Source organism: Cupressus sempervirens, chromosome 2 (assembly GCF_028749045.1).
Source record: "Cupressus sempervirens isolate cs-2001-9-10 chromosome 2, ASM2874904v1, whole genome shotgun sequence".
NCBI lineage: Eukaryota > Viridiplantae > Streptophyta > Pinopsida > Cupressales > Cupressaceae > Cupressus > Cupressus sempervirens.
Genome location: NC_143119.1, coordinates 826,698 through 851,779, shown reverse-complemented (window position 1 = coordinate 851,779; position 25,082 = coordinate 826,698). Strand labels below are relative to the sequence as shown.

Genomic DNA, 25,082 nt, shown 5'->3' with positions numbered 1-25,082 from the left:
ATTGTAAAGAAAATTATACATTGAATTACTAAATTGCAAAACATAGACTAGTTCATCAAATAAGACATTGAATTACTAAATTGCAAAAGAAAGACTAGTTCATCAAATAATAAAGATTGAAACATGATGATAGATGACAAGTTTTTAGTAGTTTATCAATAATCATAGTATCAAATGCCCTTCAAGGGTCAAATGGATCATCACAAAATGAGGGATCAATGGCTTCATCCCCAACTGCAACTATATCTAGATCTTCATCATTGGAACCCAAACTGGTTCCACTAGTCCCATATGCTGCTATATCATCGTCCTCCTCCTTGACATAAGGGATTAGATGAGTGAAATGTTTTTTATTAAGTTCCTTTGAGAGTTGCATAAGAAAACAATTAAAAAAACACTCTTTAATGTTGTTTTAGCCTTGGATTCGCTGTGGGTTCATCTGGGTTCGCTTCAGCAAGGACCCGGATGAGTCCACAATCAAAACTAAGGACCCTGCCTGGACCCGAACCGAACCCAGGGACGAATCCAAACCCGTACGGACCCAAACCCAAATCCGGGCAGCAGGGGACAAATCCGGCAACTAAGGTTTACGGCAGCATTAAGGTCTTCTCTCTAAAACAATTGAAAGAACAAGACACTGCAAAAAGAGAAATATGACACATCAGTTTTTTTAATAAACTCTACGATTCAAGGGCAATAATTATAAATTTTGATTACGAAATATGATTTTAGTTAAAATAAAAATATGTAATATTTAACAAAAGATACATCCCATTCATATATGAAAAGTCACATCTCTATATACAATATATAAGACAAAGATATAGAAGAGTGTAGCAGATGCAAAAAAGATTTATGCAAAAATATTAAGAGAATATAGACGTGATTTAATTGTTCATCATTAGTTGAGTAAGCAAACTTGATAAGGTGGAGAATTAGCTTGTGTGCAGTGTGTTGGTGCTCAAGAAAATAATGGCGGGAGTTCGAGCTTCCGGTGAGTAGGTGCTCATAAACATTGGGGTTGGAGCCTCTACTAGGTCGTAGCCCACAATTCCTATTTTATATATAAAGCAATTATTTATTGTGGTTTTCTCCCACTTTGGGTTTCACGTAAACATTGTATGATTGTGTTCATGCACATAATTGTTTATTTCAAGTTATTGTTTGCATAGAAGTTTTAAATTGGCAAAGTTGTTATTATATTGATTCATCCTCGCCCCTTCCCCCCCCCCCCCAGCCTTCCCTTCTCAATATAATCATGTGCTCTTTAATGCTTGTATTTAGTAGTGTCTAGCTTTCATAATTACTGACATAACTAGAAATAGACCCTAAGCGTGAAGAGTTCATCCTGATGATCCTTCCTATGTATACTCTTGTGGGAGATCAAAAATTCACACTTAAAGGGAGCTTACTATATCTTCTAGATGAGATATGTGATCTCCCTTTAATCTTGACTTTCAACTAAGGGATTTTATAAACTTCATCCCAAGACAATAAAAGATATCGATCTTCATGAAGTGGTGTTTCCATACCCATTATTATCAATTATTAGTTTGCTAACTTACATGCATACACATGGTGGTCATATCACAAATAATGCACATAGTGATTATCTCAAGCATGTACAAATACAAAGGACTAGCTCATACACATTACAGGTACACAAGCTGACTAGCTTTTCCATACATCAAATACATAGTGAGTAGCTCACCCATACACCACAAAGACAACAGTAGTCAACTTATAATTGAATCACAAAGATAATAGTCACTCGCTCACACAAGCATCACAAATATAATAATGATCAGATCATATACAATGGCTATCCATCCCATATCCATAGTGCACCTCGGTGAGAAGGAAATTACCACATCCTTAAAGATCGTATTAAAAATTCTTGATGTTTACCAGTGTACATGGATTTAATCGACTACGAGCAATTATTTCATAAACATATATTGATATTGATTTTAAACATTTGAAATAGGCTGTCATCAGGTCATTCAAAGCCGTAAGTCTAACCATCGATATAGAAATGTGGCTTCCAAATTATCCTTCTATGGATTCCCATGTATTACTTATTAAATCTACAGCCATAATGTGAAACAATCATAAATGAGTAGTAGTGCATATATCTTGATAGATGTAGACAAACACACTTAAGCGCTTACACAAAATCATGCACATGTTTCCTAAAAATATGTGACACAAGCACATACATATTTATGAGAAATATAAACAAGACCTTGTGTACTTCCTAACCTCAATAATATTATTTTTTAGAAACAAACACTTATGTACTTTATGCTAAAGCACAAAACATTCGCTACTCAAAACAAGAACAATGTCGATGCAAATAACAAATCGATGGGAATGCCATAGAAGCAAAGAGTGGTAGCCTACTCCACACAACTGACCTCCTTCAAACAATTTTGATCATTTGTCTATGTAGGGTGCTCCCTGACAAATTTCCTCATCTTTGAGCTGCTAGCAACATTTCCTTCCACGTTTCTACTGCCATTCTGCATTATATCGACTGCTCTCCGACTGCCCTTGTTATAATTGCTAGTAAGATACACACGAAGGGGTTTCTATAAAAACTTCCAAAAATCTTTCGAGAAAATGTGATTGGCAGCTGTAATGCTAAATTCTTGGCCAGCATCCTCTCAGCCCGTGCCACATTGAGAGCTCTAGATGTTTGACATTACACCTCCCAAAAATGAGAGTTTTGGGGATGTCATTGTTGCAACAGCTCTAATTGATACACACACAATGTAGAAGCATAGACCAAGCATGTAAACTGCGTATATAATGGCAGAGAGAAATATGATCGCATGGAGCTATCAAGAGTGTGGGATATGCACAAAACAAATTTGTTGGAAAGAGTTTTTGAAAATCAGCGGGCAAATGCACTTTGCAGCTGCAAACAACTTTCTTTGTCAGTGTCTTCCCAACCTCAAAGCAATATTTTCTCATGGAATGCAATGATTCCAAGGTTTGTAGATAATGGAATTCGTGAACAGGCCTTGGAGTCTCTCAAGAAAATAAAAGAAAGTTGGTGTAGAGCCAAATTTCACACCATACCATCCTCCTTCCAGCCATAGCCAAAAAGGAATCTTAGAAAAGTATAGCCCCCCCAATCATGCCTTCATTGCTCCTCTTTCTTCCTCAACACAAAGCTTAAACTCTCTATTTTGATGGGTCATCCGATATTTAAGCGGCCACACCTTAATTTTATTTGCTACATATCTTCAATATTGGATCGCCTAAGACATGTTGCCTCCTGTATACCTGCCCTCCTTTCTTCATAATTGCAACTCATATCCTAATGCAATATATTCAGACAACTTGGACATTGACTGCTGGGATGTGACATCATTCTCTTGATAATCTATAAATTTGCCCTCATCCATCATTTTCAGACACCCATTTCCAATATGATATGTTTTTGCTAATTTAATCATCCAAAGAATGCTAATATTATGTTGTCAATGCTGCTAGCACCCACATTTCATTGCAACCCAAAGCACATCCACATTCAATGCTCAAACGGAGATTTGAGTGAGTTAGAATTAAGGTTTAAGATTTGGATTTATATACTTTTTATTGCTTTGTTCTATCTTTGCTTACAGATGTTTTGATGTATCCAACATGAAACCTTAAATGACTTCTTGAGCCATTTGTTATAGTGGCTTTCTTGGCTGCAATTACACAGAAAAGGTGAGTTGCAAATGGACCAGGTTTTATTGCTCAATACTGGAATCATAGTTGCAGCCTTCCAAAGTGTTACCAAGTCCGCATTCTATTACTGTGAACTGATGTTTGGGAAACTGTATCAGCAAGAAGCCAAGATTTGATTCTTAACTATGATCCATGTCAAAACAAGTACAAAATCATGTCAAAATACATCTTACTGTAGGGGGACACATAGGAGTCCAAGAACGTCCCGGGACATCAGCAAGTCCCCAAGCACACAAGATGTGTAGCGTTGCTCGGGTGGCAGCAGGGGTACTTCAGTACTCAAAGTGCTGGTCCTAGGGAGGTTTTATTAGACCAAAGTAACTAAACTTAATCTTCTTTATTGTTTTCTCACAAAACCCAGCATCCTTACAGGAGATGTCAGAATGAAACAGATCTTTACTAACGTGAGTTAAACAAACCAGATGAGTAAATACTAAAACTAGTAATATTCAAATTAAGGTGGAGCTTGTAACTCTGGGAAGCTAAGAAGGAATTACCTGTTCATCCTAAAACTGTATAACACCTTTCGGGGGATTAAGAGTATCCAAAATGGTCCTAATATATGTGCATGTACTAAAGACCTTTGTGGGATAGTTTCTCCTCTAACTCAGTGTCACTATAGTTATATTGAAACAGCTCTCTGTAATCGTATGCTATCATCTCTAAATTGATACAGCTTTCTAAATAGTACAGCCTCACCCATGGTACCTTTTCTCAGCGTCATCTTTGACAGTCTCAATTCCTTTTTAAGTAGCAAAATTATATTAATAGAAATCCGATTGAAATTGAGCTTATTTGCAATAGCTTCTATAGCAACCTTGGCCCCAATTCCAATCATAACATCTGTATCAAATAAAGTTCTTTAAGCTTCTCATGACCTTCTGAAATGGCTTCGTATATTACAATGGGTTCCATCATCCTTGAGTTTATAACTCTATTGTCTCTTGCATAAAACTCGGTCAACAAATTCTTTATAGCAAATCATTCTGTTAAAGTTGGAGCTGCTTTTGAAGTCATAAAGTTTCCTCCAACATTAAAAAACCTTAAAGATGGAGTCGTATCCTTAAAGATGGATTTTCCCTTTGGTGTCCTTTTGTTTGGTCTGGTTGTGTTGCTACCTGTTATTTTAATGTTCTCTAAAGTCTTTGTACAAATTTTCGAGTTTCTGGAGCTTTGGTTTGCAAATGGGGTGTGAGAATGGTCTATTTTTTTTTTTAAGACTGCACTTCCTGGCAGAAGTTTTATCGCTAATTTTGTTTGAAGCTTAATTGAGTATTGATTTTTGCAAAGGTCTTGCTAGGGCAGCTTTGTAGCCCAAATTTGGCTAATTCTGCACAATGGTGATTAGAAAGACATTCAAGAAGGAATGAGCATGGCGTAAAATGCAGGTCTAAACATTTAATTCCAATATTTCTTTGTAATATACCCTTCTGGATATTTTTTCCCAAACCCTTGATATTTAACTGCAGATTCAAATCCGAACAGTAAACCAATATTTAATCTAAATTCCAGAACATTAATCGTTCATCACCAGTAGATAAGCATACGAAAAACTCTAGAAAAGAAATGTATCTATTTCTTCCAATAATCAGAAGTACATATTAAAACCAGCAGTTAACTCAAATAACCATTAAATACGTTACTATATTATACAACAGCAATACAATAACATGCAAATTTCCAAATGATCCAATCTTACAAACAGTAAAAAAAAAATCAAATTGGCAAATGTAGATAAACCTGTAAGAAGGCTAGGTTTGCGTCCAACCTCCAAAGCTTCTTCAAGGGTTTGCGTCCTTGAAGAGATAACCAGCAACTGTTTCCAGCTTCCAAATTAATATTTATTTTAAAGATTATAATCTTCATATATCCTCACGTGTGAAGCTTGTTGTACCTTTATTACTTTTCCCAATGTGATGCACGCTCATTCAAGCAATGTGGGATAAAGCACATTTTTTGTCCTTCAGTCACTTAAGTGAACATAGTACCTTTTTAAATAAAGTGACAAGTTGAATGAACTTTGATAGTTACTTAGTCAATAAACCATATAGTCATCAGGCATTAAAATAACTGACCAAATGAACTCTGATAAGCATGTGCAATAGCTCGTTGGAAAGCTCTTGGCGAGACACTTCCAACCCAGCACTCAGGTACCAAAAATACTGAGCTCTGACTACTTACTAAAAATAGTAAGCATCTAGACAACCTGCCAAAACTGCTCTAATGGGTCTGGAACTGGAAATGTCTAGGCCAAATCTCGAACTGAACCCCGTAAAGAACCTTTTTGCCTCTGAAACCTAGGTGAAGTGAGCTGGCCACACAAAATTATAATGTCCCAAAAAAAAAGGGACATTACATTCTTCTTCAACAGAGTTGCAAATGTTATGTTTTTGTAATGATTGTTCTTCTTGTGCTCTAGTTTTTGGGTTGTTAGGGCATTGCTGAATGCCTAACCTTGTGAACATTGTGTTACATTGTAGAACTCCTTGTAGAGGTAGAGGCAAAACTCACGGAATGAATTTGTGATGTAAGTTTAGTGTTTAATATTTTGGATGGACTGTTCATAGCTATGACTCAATCGTTGTAAATTTGAACCTGGTCTAGATAAGCTCTTTTACTTTATGTAATGTTTATTTTTAATAAATTAGAAAAATTTATGGAGAAAAAAAAATTATTGTACTAAATAAAAATAATGATCATAAATAAATAGTCAGGTCTCTAATGGCAAGAATTCAAAGCAAACTAGAATGAAGTTGTAGGGTTGAAAAAGACAGCACCAAGGCGCCAAATATCAAAGAGGGCACAACATGGAAAAGACGTCACCATAAAAGCTTTGAAATAGATATTGGGGTAGAGACTGTTTCGCCCTTTGGTTGAAAGTATAGTTTTTGGGTATACTTTTTGGTGTCAAACACAAGCAAGTATAGTAATGACGTCAAATTGTATTGCATTTGTAAGTATGTTAAATCCCCAAACGATTGTTAATGGGATATAGATGTATTGGGCAGGCTATTGTTCACTATTCTGGTTAATGGGTGGGGAGTTTTACTATTAAAGCCCATGAATTTTTTGGGTCAGAACTTGCGTATCACTCGAATGGTATGGGCTGTAATCGTCGTATATGCAAGATATAGAACTTCTAAATCTCTAGTTTTACTTTAATATTATTACAAAAATAGTTGTGGTCAACAAAAAAATAATAATAATAGCAATAAATAAGAATATTAAAGTACGATTTAAAATTAATCAAATTAACATATAAAAATCAAGAAATGATAATAAGCCATAATAAAATATAATTAAGGAAAGGTTTGATATCTTTGAATATGATAAAATAGAAGCACTGAGATAATCGCTAAAGATCAATTATGAATGGTTAATAGCAAGGGATATAATATCCAAATCATCAGCATTAAGATTCATTAAAAGATATCAATATATTAGATAAAGACAACTAGACCTTCTCCTAAGAGAAAACCATCAACATAAGCAAACAAATATGACGAACTTGACAAGTCAAAGAAGCAGTTCACCATGGATCAATAAATAAGTAAATTGATTCTTCATTAATAAAATATCGAGGAAATTGAAGATAGAAATCATATTCCACAGAGTGGTTAAAACAAATATCATACGTGAAAATATTAATAACATTAAAATTATAAACATATTGACATTGAATCTTGAGCACTATTTAATTTGTGTGTATTGGCGGATAGAAATATGTTGAGTACTTATCAAACTCCATTATGTTAATGTTTTTCCCATAAAATAAAGATAAACAGCAATAAAAGGAATAACAAAATAGGTATAAATGACAAAAGAACATAGTAACCCGAGGACACCACTGAATTATTGATGAGATAATGATACTCATACTTTGATGCCATTTGAATCTTCAATCTTTGATTATTTTCATTTAAGTTATTTGATAGAAGCTAGAAGTTAGAACTTAGATCTCTTTCTTGTTCATTGTTCGATATTCAATGCAATGTAAATACTAAAACTAAACTAGCAATAGCAGTCTTGATGAACTTATACTTCATAATTATGTCTTATATTGTTACACATCTTTTCAAATTTAGCATTTTACGTATCATATGTATAGTAGATACAATATAAACCCTGTCCCCCGCCGCCACCCACCCCCCTCACCCGTTGTCCCATAATTGAGGCTTGTCCCCCCATCCTAGAAACTTGTCCCCTAGGTCGGTGTAACTATACACAAGAGATTATCCTGGGAATACCCTTCTACTTGAAGGGACAAACCTAGCCACACCAACAAAATATTTCTTTTATTGATGATAAAAAATTCTAGTACAATGCTTCTCGTTTGAGGTGTTTTGTTTTCACACAAAGTAATCACACAAATATATAGAATTGAGAGACTCTTCACATCACAACCGAAGGCCTCTTCGATATCCACAGAACAAGTCTCCTCATATTTCCAAATGCATACCTCTTCGCATGACAAATGTCTCTATGTATAATATTATCTCGAATATTGTTATAAGTATTTTCTTCAGCTAAAGATGCCCATAACAGTCATATTTCAAATTCATAAAAACAGAGATAAAGATCTTCATCACAGCTACAATCTTTAAGTCTCTGTCTTAGCAAGAGTGAATCTTTAGAATGTAAGGCACACATAGTTGCAACCAAAGATGTCAATATCACATAGATTTTCATAAACACATGTTATCCCAACATAACATAGTTCAACATAATTACTTCGTAATCACATAAAATTAAAGTCACGGAGTCATATACATGACTTCCACCATGCCTACTCATAGAGGGGAGTCCACCATACCTACTCACATAGGGTAGAACAAGGGCTTTCAACTTAGACTTCCCCTAGAGAAGAATGCATTTCCACCATGCCTACTCATAGAATGTGGAACAGTAAACTTTCAACTCAAACAATAAACTTTCAACTCAAACTTCTCCAAGAGAAAGATGCATTTCAACCATGCCTACTTGCAAAGGGTGGTCCATCATGCCTACTCGCAAAGGGTGGAACAAGGGATTTCACCTCAAACTTCTCTTTAACAAAGGAGATCTCACTAATAGCATGAATAGGAATGACAAAGATTTTCTCTAAATAGGGACTCCCTCTCAGCAAAGAAAGCTTTTGAACACCACAATAGGATAGGTGATTACAATTTGACCAATCAGGGAACTATAGCGGTTATACTGCCACATAAGCATGCAACGAATTAGATGCAATCCTCTTTTTAAAGCTGAAAAATCTCCCTCTAAATATCATTTCCTATACATCATCTTCCTCTCTTAATGAAGACATGTATCATGAATACAACCAACGCCATTATGTTCATTTCATTGCATCTTGATGCATCCAAAAATTAAGAGAGATTAGAATCAACTTATCATAAAGAGAAACATTCAAATCAAAGCATACACTATTCAAAAAGATATAACAACGAAATATAAAATTATAAAATACTTATCTCTTTGCAATGAGCTCTACAAAAGGAGACTACCGTGTTATATTTTAAATACAAAGTTGAGGACCTGTCTTGATCAATCTAGTAAGCAAAGCTTGTGCAATATAAACATCCACACTATGGCCTACATCTTGCATATGCTCGTAAAATAAATGCAAGATCCACCTCCCTTTTCTTACCAAGACAATTTATCAGTGTTAATATATGTGACTAGATTTTGTTTCAGACCAAAATCCACAATTTTCTAGAAAAAGTTTATTTCTAATGTCCACAATAGCAAAAAATACTGATGAGGTAGAGAAAAAATCCTGCACAAAGAAACATGAACGCACTAAGAAGTTCTTTTTTTCTTCATGATAACATATCAATAAGACATAACCAAATTCAATACACAGACTCCAGATTACATGAAGAGAATAATCACTTGTACAAAGAAGAATTTCCATGAAGACAAAACGATGTCAGTTACAAATGACATCATGAATATGAGTCTCGACAAGCCCCTTAAGAGGACCTTCAACATTACTATTTCTATCACTTGAACACATTTATATGTAGATATTGTAAAAAGTCTACCGCCCATAGAAAATCTGAAGCTCTTTTCATAATTGACAACAATTTGAGTTCTTTCTTTAGGTCATGCAAACGCATAAAAGAGAGGAAGTGCCCTGCATGTTCGATTTCCCGCATCCATATCAAAGATGTTCCTTACCCATAAAAATATAGTGTTACTCGAGTGCTCAAAAACCCAACACACCGTGTGTGCATATGTCCCCGGTGCGAGTAAGTCATGCACCCAAGTACTCCCACAACGCAAAAAGCGTGGCCGCACCGATTGGAGCACCCGGGTGGGACACGAGGACGCGCTCAGAGGGGTGCGCGCAAGGTGTGGCCAACATGTTGACTAAAGAGTCAAACAAAAAAAATTGCAATTGTTTTTAACTATTTCTTTTAGCAAGGGAACCCTAATTTGGTGTGCGTCCCATGAGGTCTATTTCATTTTTGATATTCATATTTGAACAATGAATTTTGAATCTTTCATCTTTGTCATTTAATAAATTGATAGTGAATGGTTGACTTACATGGTACTATGTGTGGTTTATATTTTTCATTTATCATTATCGTTATTATCATTATGTCTAAGAGTTTTAGCATTTGACTAAGTTCAAAGGTCATTGGTAAAGGTTATGAAGTTTCAAGTTTTAAGTTTGAACTTATGATTTGTGAATCGCATTTCAATTTTCTATATTCAACTATATTTGGTATGTTATATTGAAGTATCATTTCATAATTAGCATTTTCAGTCTATATATACATATATACACTATGCAACCCCCCCCTTCTCTCCTCCCCCTCCACACCCCCGCTGTCCCCAAATTGAGGCCCTTTTTTTCCCTACACCCGAAACTTGTCCCGACGTCCCCCAACAACCCCACGCCCGTGTAACACTGTAAAAATCCCTGTGAGCTTTTACTTCATCTTATTGAAACAAGCCATCATGATTTCTTCACAATACTTGTTTCCTTGAATCATTATAATCTCATCTCTAGCATCAACATATTCTGAATTTTGGACTCTATTTAAAATCCTACTATGAGCCTTGATCTCATCCTTCATTTGTTGGATAATCTTTCTGCCCTTTCCCATGACACAGACCACTTGGACATTCGAAACAATCGTGTGAGTAATTACATCATTGGCATCTTTCTCAACTTTCGCAATCTTGGTATGAACTCTAAGCAAAGCATCATGTGCAAGTGACCTCTCAATGGTCTCTTAAAAAGATCGAATGTTCGTCTCCCTCTACTGGTGCAAAAATAAGTATGGCCCTTTCCTCACATCCTTGTATTATTACTTTCTCACTTATTTGAACCCCTATCTCACATCATATTAGAGATATAATACTTCCTCATTTCTTATGATGCCCCATCTCATTTCTTGTAATCCTTGTCACATTACTTTCTTACTTATTTGAACCCCTATCTCACATCGTATTAGAGATATAATACTTCCTCATTTCTTATAATGCCCCTAGCCTATACCTCAAGGTACAAAATTGTTTTCTACATAATATTTTATATATCAGATCATTATTTGCGTCAAATAATAATCACTGTAGAGCACTCTCTCAAGTCGAATATCCTTGATACAATATAAACTAATGAAGATGAATAATGCCCACTAAGCCTTTTCAATAATAGGACAGTCATCCTTGTATTATTACTTTCTCACTTATTTGAACCCCTATCTCACATCATATTAGAGATATAATACTTCCTCATTTCTTATGATGCCCCATCTCATTTCTTGTAATCCTTGTCACATTACTTTCTTACTTATTTGAACCCCTATCTCACATCGTATTAGAGATATAATACTTCCTCATTTCTTATAATGCCCCTAGCCTATACCTCAAGGTACAAAATTGTTTTCTACATAATATTTTATATATCAGATCATTATTTGCGTCAAATAATAATCACTGTAGAGCACTCTCTCAAGTCGAATATCCTTGATACAATATAAACTAATGAAGATGAATAATGCCCACTAAGCCTTTTCAATAATAGGACAGTCAACAAGCTACAAACAGTGCAAATTCATTTAAACACAATGCCAATTAATCATACAAGAGTCACTTTATCATACCATCTCTAGCATATAGGACACAAAGATGGCCTTAAATAACACATTCACTATCAATTCATTAGGCAGTGATGGTTGAGATAAAGAAGAGCACTTCGGACAATAGTTATAACAACCTATCAAGACAAGAGAAATCACAGACGGTAGGAAACACATACACGAAATTTTCTCACAACTATCATAAACAAGAACAATCACATTAGATCTTAGACGCTCTCCTTTATTGTTGTTATTGACCTGGCTCTGATACCCTGTTAATATTTTGCCCAGAAAATAAAAATAAAGAACAATTAATGGAATAACTAAATAGGTAAAAATGGCACAAGATTATCCAGGGAAGACCCTTCCACTTGAAGGGGAAAACCCAACAACAACAGCAAAATATTTCTTTTATTGATAATAAAAATGTTCAAGTACAATGCTTTTCCCTTGAGACAATCCATTTTCACACAAAGTAATCACACAAATATATAGAATTGAGAGACTCAACCAAAAGTCTCTTCAATTTCCAAAAAGCAAGTCTCTTCATATTTCCAAGCACATGCCTCTTCGCATGACACGTCTCTACATGTAATATTATCTTCATTACTGTTATAAGTATCATCTTCAACTAAAGATGACCATAATGGTCATATTTCTAATTCATTAAAACTAAGATAAAGATCTCTATCGAAGCTAGAATCTTTAACACATTGGCGGTTCAAAATTGAACTGTTGTTATATTGACACGATGGTCATTATGGAACAACAAATAAATATTACAGCCTTCGGCATTAAATCATCGGTGATACAACTTCGACTACAACTAATCACTCAAATTCATGGTGAGAAAGACTATGTATCTAATTGACATAGTCGATATCAGTTACTGCTGCCAAACATTTGAACATAATCAATGAATTGACAACCCAATCGATTAGATCTTCAATGTGTGGTTGGCACAACAATCATAATCAATAATATATAAAACATGATTAAGAATATATAGTAACAAATCATCATATAATAACAAATCATCAAAATTAAGCCTAAATGACCATTAACTAAGGTTCTAAAAGAATGGGCTAAATATAACAAGAACCTATGATATTAAAAATAATCTAATACCCTCCCTTAATGGTGTCATACTATCAACTACCCTGCAAAAGACAATGTCCGGTAGTTACAAATGCTAGTGAGATCCTCCCTCTATCCATAGTAGATCAACGACCAAATGTGGCAAGAAAAAAATGGAAAACGTGGTCCCCTTATTTGAAATGATGTGCAACAAGAGATTAAAGCCACTAATTTCCACTTACCCTCCCAATACCAGCAAACAGATAACCAAAAATCGCCACAAGATAACAATCTAATGTTGGACAATTGAAGTATCCTTCCTTGAAATATGAAACCAATTTTTGTAACCCTCCAAATGTTACAAATGAGCAAGATGCCCCAGAATAAACTACAAGATACTATGCTTTGACGATTACAAAGCATCATATTTTCAAAAAAACAATAAAAATCATAATAACACGAGAACGCATCCCTACCTTTTTACCCGACGCACCCGAGACAAGGACCAACCTGGGACTGGGGGGACAATGTTCCTACGTCCCCAATGGCGCCACCATCTGATTGACATCTCCTCAAGGATGGGGGGACAAAAACAAGTCGCTTGAATCTTCTAGAGGTCAACTGAGTGTGCGCTATCCAATTGAAAAAAAATAAACAAAACATGTTTTAATATTCTATTGGGCGTATTGAATATCTTATCATGTTTCTCAATATAATCATCTCGATGATGAGATACTCATACTTTTGACATCTATGACTTTTATTATTTAATATTTATATAATAGAAGTTAGAACTCTTTCATTTGCTCATTTGAGCATTTAGAATTTTGATATTTATTGTTCAAAGTTCTACTTTAATGTTCAATATTCAACACTCAAGTATTTTAATTTTATTATTTTAGTAAATTAGTATTTTACATCTTTGTCTTATATTGTTATACAATTTTCATAATTAGCATTTCATCATATGTATAGTATATACTATATACTATATACCCCCCGCCGCCATCCCCAAATTGAGGCCCCTTTTTCTCCCTATCCCAGAAACTTGTGCCCCCGTCTGAAATTTTTACAGGAAAAAAAAATGAAAACCCATCAAATAATTTTTGAGGAAAAAAATGTTAAAACCCTCCCATTATATGAATTGATTTCAAGGCATAGGAGACAACCTTGTCATTTGAATATAGAGTCATCAAGGCCTTTCGCTAAGACCATTGTTGTAAAGGGTGCAGATCTATTGACCTTTTCTTGCAATCTTTCTTTATGTGACCAAACTTGTGACAATAATCGCACTAAACACTCTTCTTCTTTGATGATGTGGAAGGTTCATCTGACCCTTTTTGTTGGGTAGACTAAGGTGAACTTGCATACTATCAAAGGCTTTCCCTAAGAAGGCCACATATTCAAATGATGAGGAGCTTAAATGACTCCCAAACTATTGCTTCCATGTATCCTATTGCAAAAGCTTGTTGTAGACATCAAAGAATGTCAGAGCAACACTAATAGAAGTGATATTGAGCGTCTTTATGAAGTGCTCGTAGGATAATCGACAACAAAGAATGTTAGAGCAACACTAATAGAAATGGGTGTTGCTTAGACAAATAAGCAAATGTATAAGCAACACTCATTTGTGAAAAACTAAAGCAAGGAGTATAATCTTATAAGCTATAGTTAAAAAGAAGTCTCTTGCAATTGAAATTACTCAAAACCCTAAGAGATTGTCTAAGGGAACAACATAGAGACTAAGTAAATTGCATTTCCAAATGCAGTACAAGAATAAAAAGAAATACGAAATTGTTGTAGCAGAAGATATAGGTAAAAGGGTTAATGTTGTCATCTAAGTAGACCATCTTGATGGATGCCAAAGATCTCTTATCAAGGCCAAGAAGGTCAAAGTCCCACTCTTGGTCTTAGATTGGACAACCTAAGAAACCTACTACATTTCCAATAACATTCTTACTATGAAAGATGCAGGTAAGAGAGTTAAAGTTGCAATCTAAGTAGACCACCTTGATGGATGCCAAAGTTCTACTTTCAAGGCCAAGAGGGTCAAACTCTGTCTCTTAGGCTTAGGTTGGACAAACTAAGAACTCCACTACATTCTCCCACACCATTCTTACTATGAAAGATGCAGGTAAGAGAGTTAAAGTTGCAATCTAAGTAGACCACCTTGATGGATGCCAAAGTTCTACTTTCAAGGCCAAGAGGGTCAAACTCTGTCTCTTAGGCTTAGGTTGGACAAACTAAGAACTCCACTACATTCTCCCACACCATTCTTGACATAAGAGATCTAGGTAAGAGGGTTAAGGTTGACATATAAGCAAACCACCTGGATGGATGCCAACGCTCTACTATCAATTCCAACAGGGTCAAGGTCCCACTCTTGGGCTAAAGTTGGACAACCATTCTAACCATAAGAGATGTAGATAAGAAGGTTAAGGTTGTCATCTAAGTTGACCAACTTGATGGATGTCAATGGCCTTCGAATAAAGACCAAGGCAAAAGTTATATTTTTAAGCTTAGGTTGGACAAACTAAGAACTTTGCTAAAATATCCATAGCAGTCTTACCCTGAGAGATGTAGGTAAGAGTGTTAAGATTGTCATTAAAGTAGACCACTTTGCTAATCCTACCACCAAAGCAAAGAGGATCAATAACTCGCTCTTGGGTTTAGATTGGACAAATTTAGAGCACCATTATAATCTCCCTACCCTTAGTTCAATGATGAGCTAGTCACATTTTCCGACAGGGGATAGATAAGGAAGAAAGCCAAGCATCTTGTTAAGTAGCCACCTCACATTGAAGATAGGGGAGCCGAAACTCCGCTCTTGGGCTATGTATGGGATTGTCTTCCACTAACTTATCATGACGGAATCTCTAAATTACGTAAGAATGAGAATAACATAGGAAATTGTATTTTTTGAATATATATACAAATAGATAGATATGTATGTGTATCCACAAATATATACACACATATAGATATATATATAGATAGATAGATATGTAGTGTGTTCATTTTGTGGTTGCAAGGTTCATGGTTAAAAGCATAACGACGTAAATCTTGCAAATCATTTCCCTAATCTGGGCTTATGTGCAAATTGTAAATTGTAGGGCTTAAGAAGGAATCTAAATAAGCTTGCATTGGGTATATATTTTGTGTGCTTTGTGTCTCTATGCATTCATGTGCATACTATATGTATGATTCCTATCTTCATATATGCAAGTGCATGCTTTGTGTTCACATTGTGTATGTTAAATGTTTGGCTCCATATTCTTAGCAAATTAGAATATTAACTTAGACTTGATCAAGAAATATGAATTTTAAAATGAGAACAACCTATTGTGAGAACATTAGTCAATTCAGTTTAACATCGCAAACCTTGCAAGTTATAAATCTGTGCTAATGGATTTCAAATTTGCAAGTTGAGATAATATCAAACTAGTACAGCATGTCGTGAATTATAAAATAGATCTCCATGATTATTCAATCATTGCTTGAAGGCACATAATTTGGGAAAGGGGGATTATCATGTTCTCATTTCGAAACCAGATTCAATTAAAATAAATAAACAAACAAACATTATAGTTATTTGTAGCATAGTTCCCTCCCATGAAGGGTATCAATCAATCTTATTAGATTTCCACAATCCATTAGAATATAATTTTTGCTTCTGGATTTGATTGTGTCAGTTTTTTTAGCATCAAACTAGTACAGATAATCAGTTTTTGATGCTAAAAAAACTGACAAAATCAAATCCAGAAGCAAAAATTATATTATAGTTATTATTATAATCATAGTTGTCAGTTCGCAACATCCTGGCCTAGATTCAAAGGTGGATGCACGATGATGCGGATGCACTGACAGATACTCATAGGAAGCACATCCTAGGCATCTAAATGTCTAGGATGTGCTTCCTGTGGGAGTCCACAAGGCATCTGTGAGCTTTCAAACACCTCCATTGGCCTAATGTAAAAAGCAATGCTTTTTTGGATAAAAATAAAACTTAAAGCACATTAAACATGTGCTAAATAACATTTTTTATTTGGATTTGGATTACTAAATCTTGAATCTTGATTGATGAACATTGAATCGTGAACTAACTTTTAATTTTGTAATTGTAATGATTTTCTGATGTGCATTGGAATCGTGAACATATACATATATGATATGGCTTATTAAGTTATTAGTTATTTCAATTTAAATATATGTGAACTATAGAATATCTTGATCAATGGTGAAGCATTATACTATAAAATGATTTAATTTTGTATGCATTTCTTGCAATTTTTTTGCATACATACATGTATGCATATAAACCACATCCAAAAAATACAACACAGAATACGCATCCCCACACTTGATTCTGTCACTCGCACCCAAATCACCAACTAGATTATAATAAATAAATAAGAATATGAAAAGGTATATAATAATAATAAATTTAAATATAAATTTATTTTTTAAATGATAATAAGATATATTACAGTACAACTAAAGGTTTGATATCTCCAAACGTGATAAAATAGAAGCACAAAGATAATCACTAAAGATCAATTATGGATGGTTAACTGCGACGGTTATAAAATCAACATTATCAGCACAAAAATCTTATTGTAAGCAAAAACCATCGATGTAAGATACAGCAACTATGGCACACTTGATTAGTCAAGAGAGTAATTCACCATGGATCAGTAAATAACTATAAGTATTTTGATTCTTCATTAATGAGATATTTAGAAAATTGTAGATATTGTTCAAATTCAAGGAAGTGATTAGAACAAATATTATACGCAGAGATGACATTAAACATATATCCAAGTATCTAACTTCGACCACTTGCCAAATGCGCCCTATTATTCATCATGAGCCCAAATCACAGATTCATACTCTCCTTATGACAGTGAACAGATGCCCCAATTTTCAAGCCTTCAAGTGTCTGTTTGACCTATTTTCGAAGCCAAAACCAAACGCACTGTGTTATTTTTTGACATGTTTGTTTGCAGGCAATTTCATGAAGGCAACTTTGACGGTCAATATCTTTTGACCCAAGTGTCGTCATGAGATGAAATCTGACTGGGTATAAGAATGTGGAACAAAGAAATAGTGTGTCTAATTTCAGGACTCAGTCAGGTGCTTTGGTCAATTTATAAAGCCAACCTATAGGCCTTCTTGTCAGTAAATCATAGTTTGCAAAAACAAGGTAAACGAGTTCCAAATGATTAATTAGCAGTTGTTTTTTATCCAGATTGAACCTAGTTTGTTCAGGGAGTCAAGTCAATGGTTTCGAAGGACCGGGTGTTTCAATTTGAAAAAAAAATTGCCGGACCCACTTTGGGGCCCGACTGACTTCACCAAATTGGTAAAACATTGGGAAATTGACTATTTCAAAAGGGGGTCATAATTGTGTTGATTACTATGATGTCGTAGTACACATATATCATCATTTTCTTCCAAATGGATGAAAAGTGAAGTGTTATATGACATGGCTAGCACCTCTGGTCAGATGTTTGATGAAAGGTTGTCGTCAGTTACAAAGGATGAGCTGGAGCCAATTAAGCCCTGGGCAAAGTTTCTTATATTCAAGTCCATTGTATTTTTGACATGGTGGCAGGGTGTTGCAATTGTAGTTCTCTATTCCTTGGGCATTTCCAATGGTGCTTTAGCACAAGGTCTGCAATCCAAGGCAAGTGTTCAAGACTTCGTTATATGCATAGAGCTTGTGTCAATCGTGAAACCTATGATTTTTGTTGATTGTAAAATCCTACGAGAGTGTTATGAGGCTTTTGTTATGTACTGTTCTGGGAGATGTCTTATAGCTTTCTTGGTTGGAGAGGAAAGAACTGTTGATTTCATGAAAAGGCAAGGTTGGTCAAATGCCAAAACAGGTCTGTTAGAACCTTCCTCTGGAAAAGGACTTGTGAAGCATCCTTTCCCACTAAATTTTTTAAGCCATGGAAGCTTGGACAATGGTTTTTCCAAGTTGTTAAATTTGGTATTGTTCAGTATGTGATAATAAAGACTTTTTCTACACTCTTAGTAGTGGTTCTTGAAACATCTGGGGTAAACTGTGAAGGAGAGTTCAAGGTAAATTGCGGGTATCCTTACTTGGCAATTGTGCTCAACTTCAGTCAATCATGGGCATTGTACTGTTTGGTCCAATTTTACACCTAGATTTCTGAGCAGACTTCTTTATCCTTCATCTCTATCTCCTCCAAATGGCACGTCTTGGAAAGGAACCATGTGGCACAACACATATAGATAGGCATTGTGCGATTCAAGTTCATAACGGCGCCTGCTCTTCCACAAAGCAGCTATTTAGGGCTCGGTCGTAGATAGAGTAGAGGGCCAATCTATAGCCTCAACTTACCCACAGTTTTAATCCCACATTGGGGATGAGATGGCTTAGTGAGATAGTTAAATGCCTCGACACTCAACATCATAATGTCTTAAGAGACACGCGTAAAGGCAAGAACTGCTCATGCATGGAGGGGCCCACCGTGGCTTGTTGAACAACAAAGTCGGCAAAATTTTGACCAATCAAGCACAAGGGAAGGTGCCACGTGGCGCATGATGGAGGAGAAGAGAGAAAGACACTAGATCCTATGATATATCGTAAGATCGCAAGGCAAAGGATTTGAAGCATAAGACAATATGATGGTCATCTGGTCTAAAGGAGAAAGAAATGGAAGTTGAGATGTTACGAGGAGGTCGACATGAGTTCATAAAGAAAAACATTTAGAGCTAAGATGTGACGAGATTTTCAGGTGGTAGGGAGCTTGAGAAGATAAAGTTGAGATGATACAAGGATTGTATGGTCAGAAGAAAAGAAAATGAGGCTTACTATCTTACAAAAATCGAAAGATCAAGAGATTGAAATTAGAAACTAAAGATCTTACACTTGAAGAGGTAAGTCCCGCTCGGGTGGCATTTGACTAGTGGGAGGACGACAAGTGGTGCCTAAGGATTAGAGAGATAAGGATAGAAAATAAAATAAAAGCAAAATCAAATGTTTCTCCACTCTGTATGCTCACATGAAAGTTGAAGATTTAAATAAAGTTGACATAATATATAGTTCAAACTATATAGATCATTTCAATTTTTCAATTTAAATGTCTTGTTCATGCCTTGGGTCAGATTTTTCAGATGCATACTAGGGGCACCATTTCAATCAGAAATATGGAGTATAATATACCACCAGAACCGGGAGAAGCTGAATTTTCCATTTCTGTAGTTAGAATTTGCACAAGTCTTCAGTAGCAGAAGTTATAAGCAGTTTTATAATTCTAGGGCATTCTCAGCAATAACGAGGATTTGATGTTTTTAGATGGAATAAAATCAGATTTAGATGAGATCAGATGCACTGAACGACCACCAAGAATGGAATAAATGTTTTGGGGGCAGATATAGAGATCAGGGCTTTCCCGGCAAGAGGCAATTGAGGATTTTCATGATTGAGGGTAGTAGAAGACAAACAGAGTTAAATTGAAAGCTTCTGCACATTTTGATGAATATCTGATATTCCATCAAAGAGGGGTTTTCTCATTATTTTAAGAAAATATTTCAAACATTCTATAACAATTGTGATCAGATTTGATTGTCGATTGAAGAGAGAAGTTCTACAGCAGGAGAAGGAAGAGTTTCATATGGACACTTGGCAGTGTTAGATCAAATTTGGGAGTTTCTTCCTCTTTATATATTTCTCTTCTTTTCTCATTGTAAAGGTTCCAGTTCTTGGACATTTTTCACTACTGTGGTACCACAAGGATAGTTCTAGTTTGGTTGAAATTTCTTCCATGATTGTGATTCCACCGTTCTCATTATTCTTCTTTGTTATGAACAACAGTGTAGTTCGTTTCGAGCATTTTAGATGATGCAATCATCTATTGTGTATCATCTGTGTCTTTTGCATACATTTGATGTATTAGTTTCAAGGAAATGAATACAAAGCTTTATCGAAAGTTTCAATCTGAACCTTGTCTCGTCTTTGTGGGTTTGTAGTTTTTTGTGATATATGTACAAGGTGCATATTGTCTAGTTGCAGCGTGGTTTTGAAGTTGTATGTCAATGTATATTTTGATGTTGGGTCAAGGACTTGAGTAAATTGTTTGATATGCATTGACAGAATTGCAGGGATCATAAGAGGATCTGATAAGTACGAATTTCATTTTGAAGATAGATGTCTATTTGCAATGTGAATGGACAGATCAAATATCTAAGTATATGAGTATATTTTGGGTATCCATGTGTATGTTCTGATTTAGTTTATGCCCAATGGCTAGGGGACTCATCAGCTTGGAGATTGCATGTTTTTGTTGTTCATACTTTGGTCTTGCTGATAATCAACATCATTAATCAATTATCTTTTCCCTTTATGTTTAGGAGCTGAAAAGAGTTACCTTCACTTAGTTTATCAAGTTCATGAGCCCTGTTATTAGCTATTTCATGTCCATGAATGTTTGCATAAACATAGAAGATTCAGGGTTTTTATCTATTTTGTATAGATTCAAATGTATGCTTTGGAAAATCGGTACCGTATAAAAAGAATCTATAGGTTCACCCGCCTAGGTCTTGCAGAGCCTGAAGGAGTATATAGCCTTATAGTTAGCCCCGGTGTTTGAATAGGTACATTGAACATGGGAATTAGCTGCCCCTAGGTATATTTGTTCTCAACATTGTGTTATTAAAAAATTGTTAAGTCAGGAGCCAACACGTGTGAAGACATGAAGACCGACTAAGCACTAATTTATGAATGTGCGAGGTATAAGTAAAAATCTTATATTGCGCAGTTAAGTGTAAGTGATATGAGATCCATGTGCAAGTTGTATGTATGTGAACTATTGTATAAAGAGCTTGAAAGATATGTGAGCCTTATGTGATGCGAGCTTTGATGTATGATCAGAGGAAGTGCAAGTTACAACAATAAACAAGTATTGTATGTATACCTACTCTTGTGAAGAACTAAATTATATTATTGCATGTTAGGGGAGTGGGCTCTTCTTGCATACATTGTATTTGTTCTACCAAATCCTAACAAGGTTGAAGCAACTCCTAATAAGGTTGAGGCTTCTAACAAGGACTCGAGACACTACATGTACTTCATAGACTCCTAATAGGGTCAATATCCTTAACCGGATCCTATTGTTTAGTGAATCATCTTGTGGGTATCATCCTTGTATGCACCCTAAAATGGTCACCTAGACTATGGGCCCCCATTTATCAATTTATCAATTGCCTGAATCAATGCCTTGCAGTATTTTATCAAATCATTTTCCTTGATCTAATCTTAATTAATTCAATTATTTCAATATTTCCTAAGGTTTGATCATTTTATCCTCAGTCTTATTTAATTAAAAGAAAACTTCTCTTTTAATTAAATAAAATAATCACATTTAATTAAAAGAAAAATCTCTTTTAATTAAATAAAATAATCCCCTTTTAATTAAAAGAAAATCTCTCTTTTAATTAAATAAATAAAATTCTCACTTAAAATCTTTATTTGTGATGAAAAAAAGGAAATAAATTCAACATAGAGATCAAAAGGGCAAATTTGAACCTAATTGGCTTGGACCTTACATCATTACAACAACTTTTGGGTTAGGTATATTTACTGTCTAAAGCAAAGGGAGAGCAACTCCCTGATCCTATCAACGTCTTGCACCTAAAGATGTTCTATCCATGATGCACGTTCTATCTCGGGGCATCTTTTGTACATACTTATTGATCCTGAAAAAAAAATGATATATTGTCCAAAACTCTAAAAATCAGAAAATGTCCTTAAAAAATGATCATCTTAGTGAAAACCTAGCAATAGGGCGCTTTAATGTGTCTCCAAAAAAAATTATATATTCCAAAAAAAACTAAATAATTTTTTTTTTTTAAATTGCAAAAATTCCTTAAAAAAAGAAGAAAATAATAATAAAATCCAAGTGGTGAAAACCTAGAAACGAGCGCTACTTGAGGCCTTTGCACCCCTATTTCTTAGCGCGTGTCCTCAACACTTAGCCTTTCTCCATCATGCCTTGTCCTTGTTGCCTTGGTTTGGAATCAGTCTTGGTCTTTGTCTAGGGAGCATAATTGTGTTAGCTTTGGTCTCTTGGATGTGTTAGTCTTGAGGACACCTTACGAGCGGTGTCTTTTTCAACCCACATCAACTATATTTTTCAATACAACCCCTGACATCGAGTGTTTATCAACACTTATTGGTTTGGCCTTACCCAGTTTTGTCATGTGATCTTACCTACTTGCAAGCATTCGATCCTTATCCTCGAAACTCAATACCAATCAACACACTTAAATTTTCATACACAAATACTTACTGCTTGAGCTATGTCATGATCTTTTCTTTGTGTGCTAACTGTTATTGATTTTCATTGAGTGTCCTTGTCTAATAAGACTCTTAGGTATGCATAGCTGGAGGACTTGAGGCATGGGGCATGTTTTTATTTTCTTTCTGCTTGTGGGTGTGGTCTTCAAACTCTAGAGTGTCTCTTGTCGTCCCCTTGAAACACTTAGGAGATTTGAGGCATCATCCTTGACTGTTTTTGGCACAGTTGTTCTTATAGTCATCCTAGCATCTGTGCCTTGATGCGAGCGTGGTTTTGCTACATTAAATTGGGAAAGCCAACATCGAAGTTATCTTGACCTTTATATTTTTTATGCTTATGTTAGAATCTTTCCACTTTCCAATCAGATATATAAAACATTCATATCTTCATAGTTGCACTCGGGACTAATGATGATTGTGTGATTTTCTAATGTCTGTTAATAATGGCCCAATGATGAAAATAAGTTCTTTAACATTCTCTAATGAATGATGAACACAAAATCCTATGTTACAATTGCTCTATTGCAAGTACACTTTTGCATTTTCACATAACTTGCATTCTTAGATATCATGTTAATTTGCATTTTTAGGTTGCATTATGAGTTTGAGAGGGTTTTCCTTCATCTTTCTTGTGGACTTTTAATCAAGTGTGGTCATGTTTGATCTCCATTTCCTTATCTTCTTTCGTTATCTTAATCGAAATTTTCTATCTTAAACTGTTGTTTGATTTTGGGGCATTCTATTTCTTAAGGAAAATTCTCTTTCTTCTTGCCATTTCTTTCCACCTCTTCCAAACTTCTATCTTCCATTCGCTTTCACCCCACTTCTTTTCTTCTAATTCAGCTTTGGGGCATAAGCTTATATATTGGAAAACTTAATAACTAATTGGGAAGCAATGCATTAGGCTAAGAAGAGCAAGCAGAATGTGGCTAAGGTATTGCTTGATTTTGAAAAAGCCTATGATAGAATTAAATGGCCTTTTGTTATTGGGATGCTACAAGCTTTTGGATTTCCTGAGTTGTTTTGTAAATGGATAAAGGTGTTGTTCAAGGACTCTTCAACTGTCATAGATGTGAATGGCAATCTTTCCAATCCTATTCCTCTCGGGAGATCAATTAGGCAAGGTTGTCCCATTGCGCCTGCCCTTTTAGTGATTGTTGTTAATGCTTTATTCTATTTGCTCAGAGATCCCTCCCTTGGTCCTCCTATGAAAGGTCTCCTCCTCCCTAACAATGATACTCTACTTAGTTTTCAGTTTGCCGATGATACTTCTCTGTTCTTGGAACTTGAGGAACTGAATTTTTGTAACACCTTGGATAGACTTAAATTCTCTTGTTTAGCCTCAGGTGCCAAAATAGATGCTCATAAATCCTTAGTTTTAGGTTGGTCTAACTCTACTCTCAATTGGGTTTAGTCGATGTCTTGGCAATGGAAAGGCCCTAATGAGATTGTCAGATACCTCGGTATCCCTTTTGTTGTTAATCCTTCTACTAAAGCCATGTAGGAGAGGTTCTTTGATAAAAATCAAGAGAAACATGTTAAATGACAGACTCACTTTCTTTAGCGGGAAGAGTACAAGTTGTGCAGAGAGTTTTGGCATCACATCATCTTTACTTTGCTTCTACTTGGATAATGACTAATCAATAGGACAAAATTGGAAAAAAATTGAGAGATATCCTGTGGTCTGATGCAATGGGAAATAAAAAGAGACACTGCGTGAATTGGCAGTGGTGTTGTAAACCCAAGCAATTTGGTGGTTTGGGTTTGAAGGATCTAAAAAATCATGCTATTGCTCTTGCCTCTAAGTGGATTCTTAAGGCCATTTATGGTAATGAACCTTGGAA

The 25,082-nt window shown here is 35.2% G+C and overlaps 1 protein-coding gene across 1 annotated transcript in view; it reads right to left on the bottom strand.

Annotated features, from left to right (window-relative positions):
• Positions 1 to 72: 72 nt before the first annotated feature.
• LOC149570776 (RAN GTPase-activating protein 2-like) overlaps positions 73 to 25,082 on the bottom strand; it is a 44,339-nt gene continuing 19,329 nt past the window's right edge. Inside the window, exon 2 of the mRNA XM_089812339.1 lies at positions 73 to 637. The gene's annotated coding sequence lies outside the window, so the exon portion shown is untranslated. The remainder of the gene's footprint in view (positions 638 to 25,082) is intronic.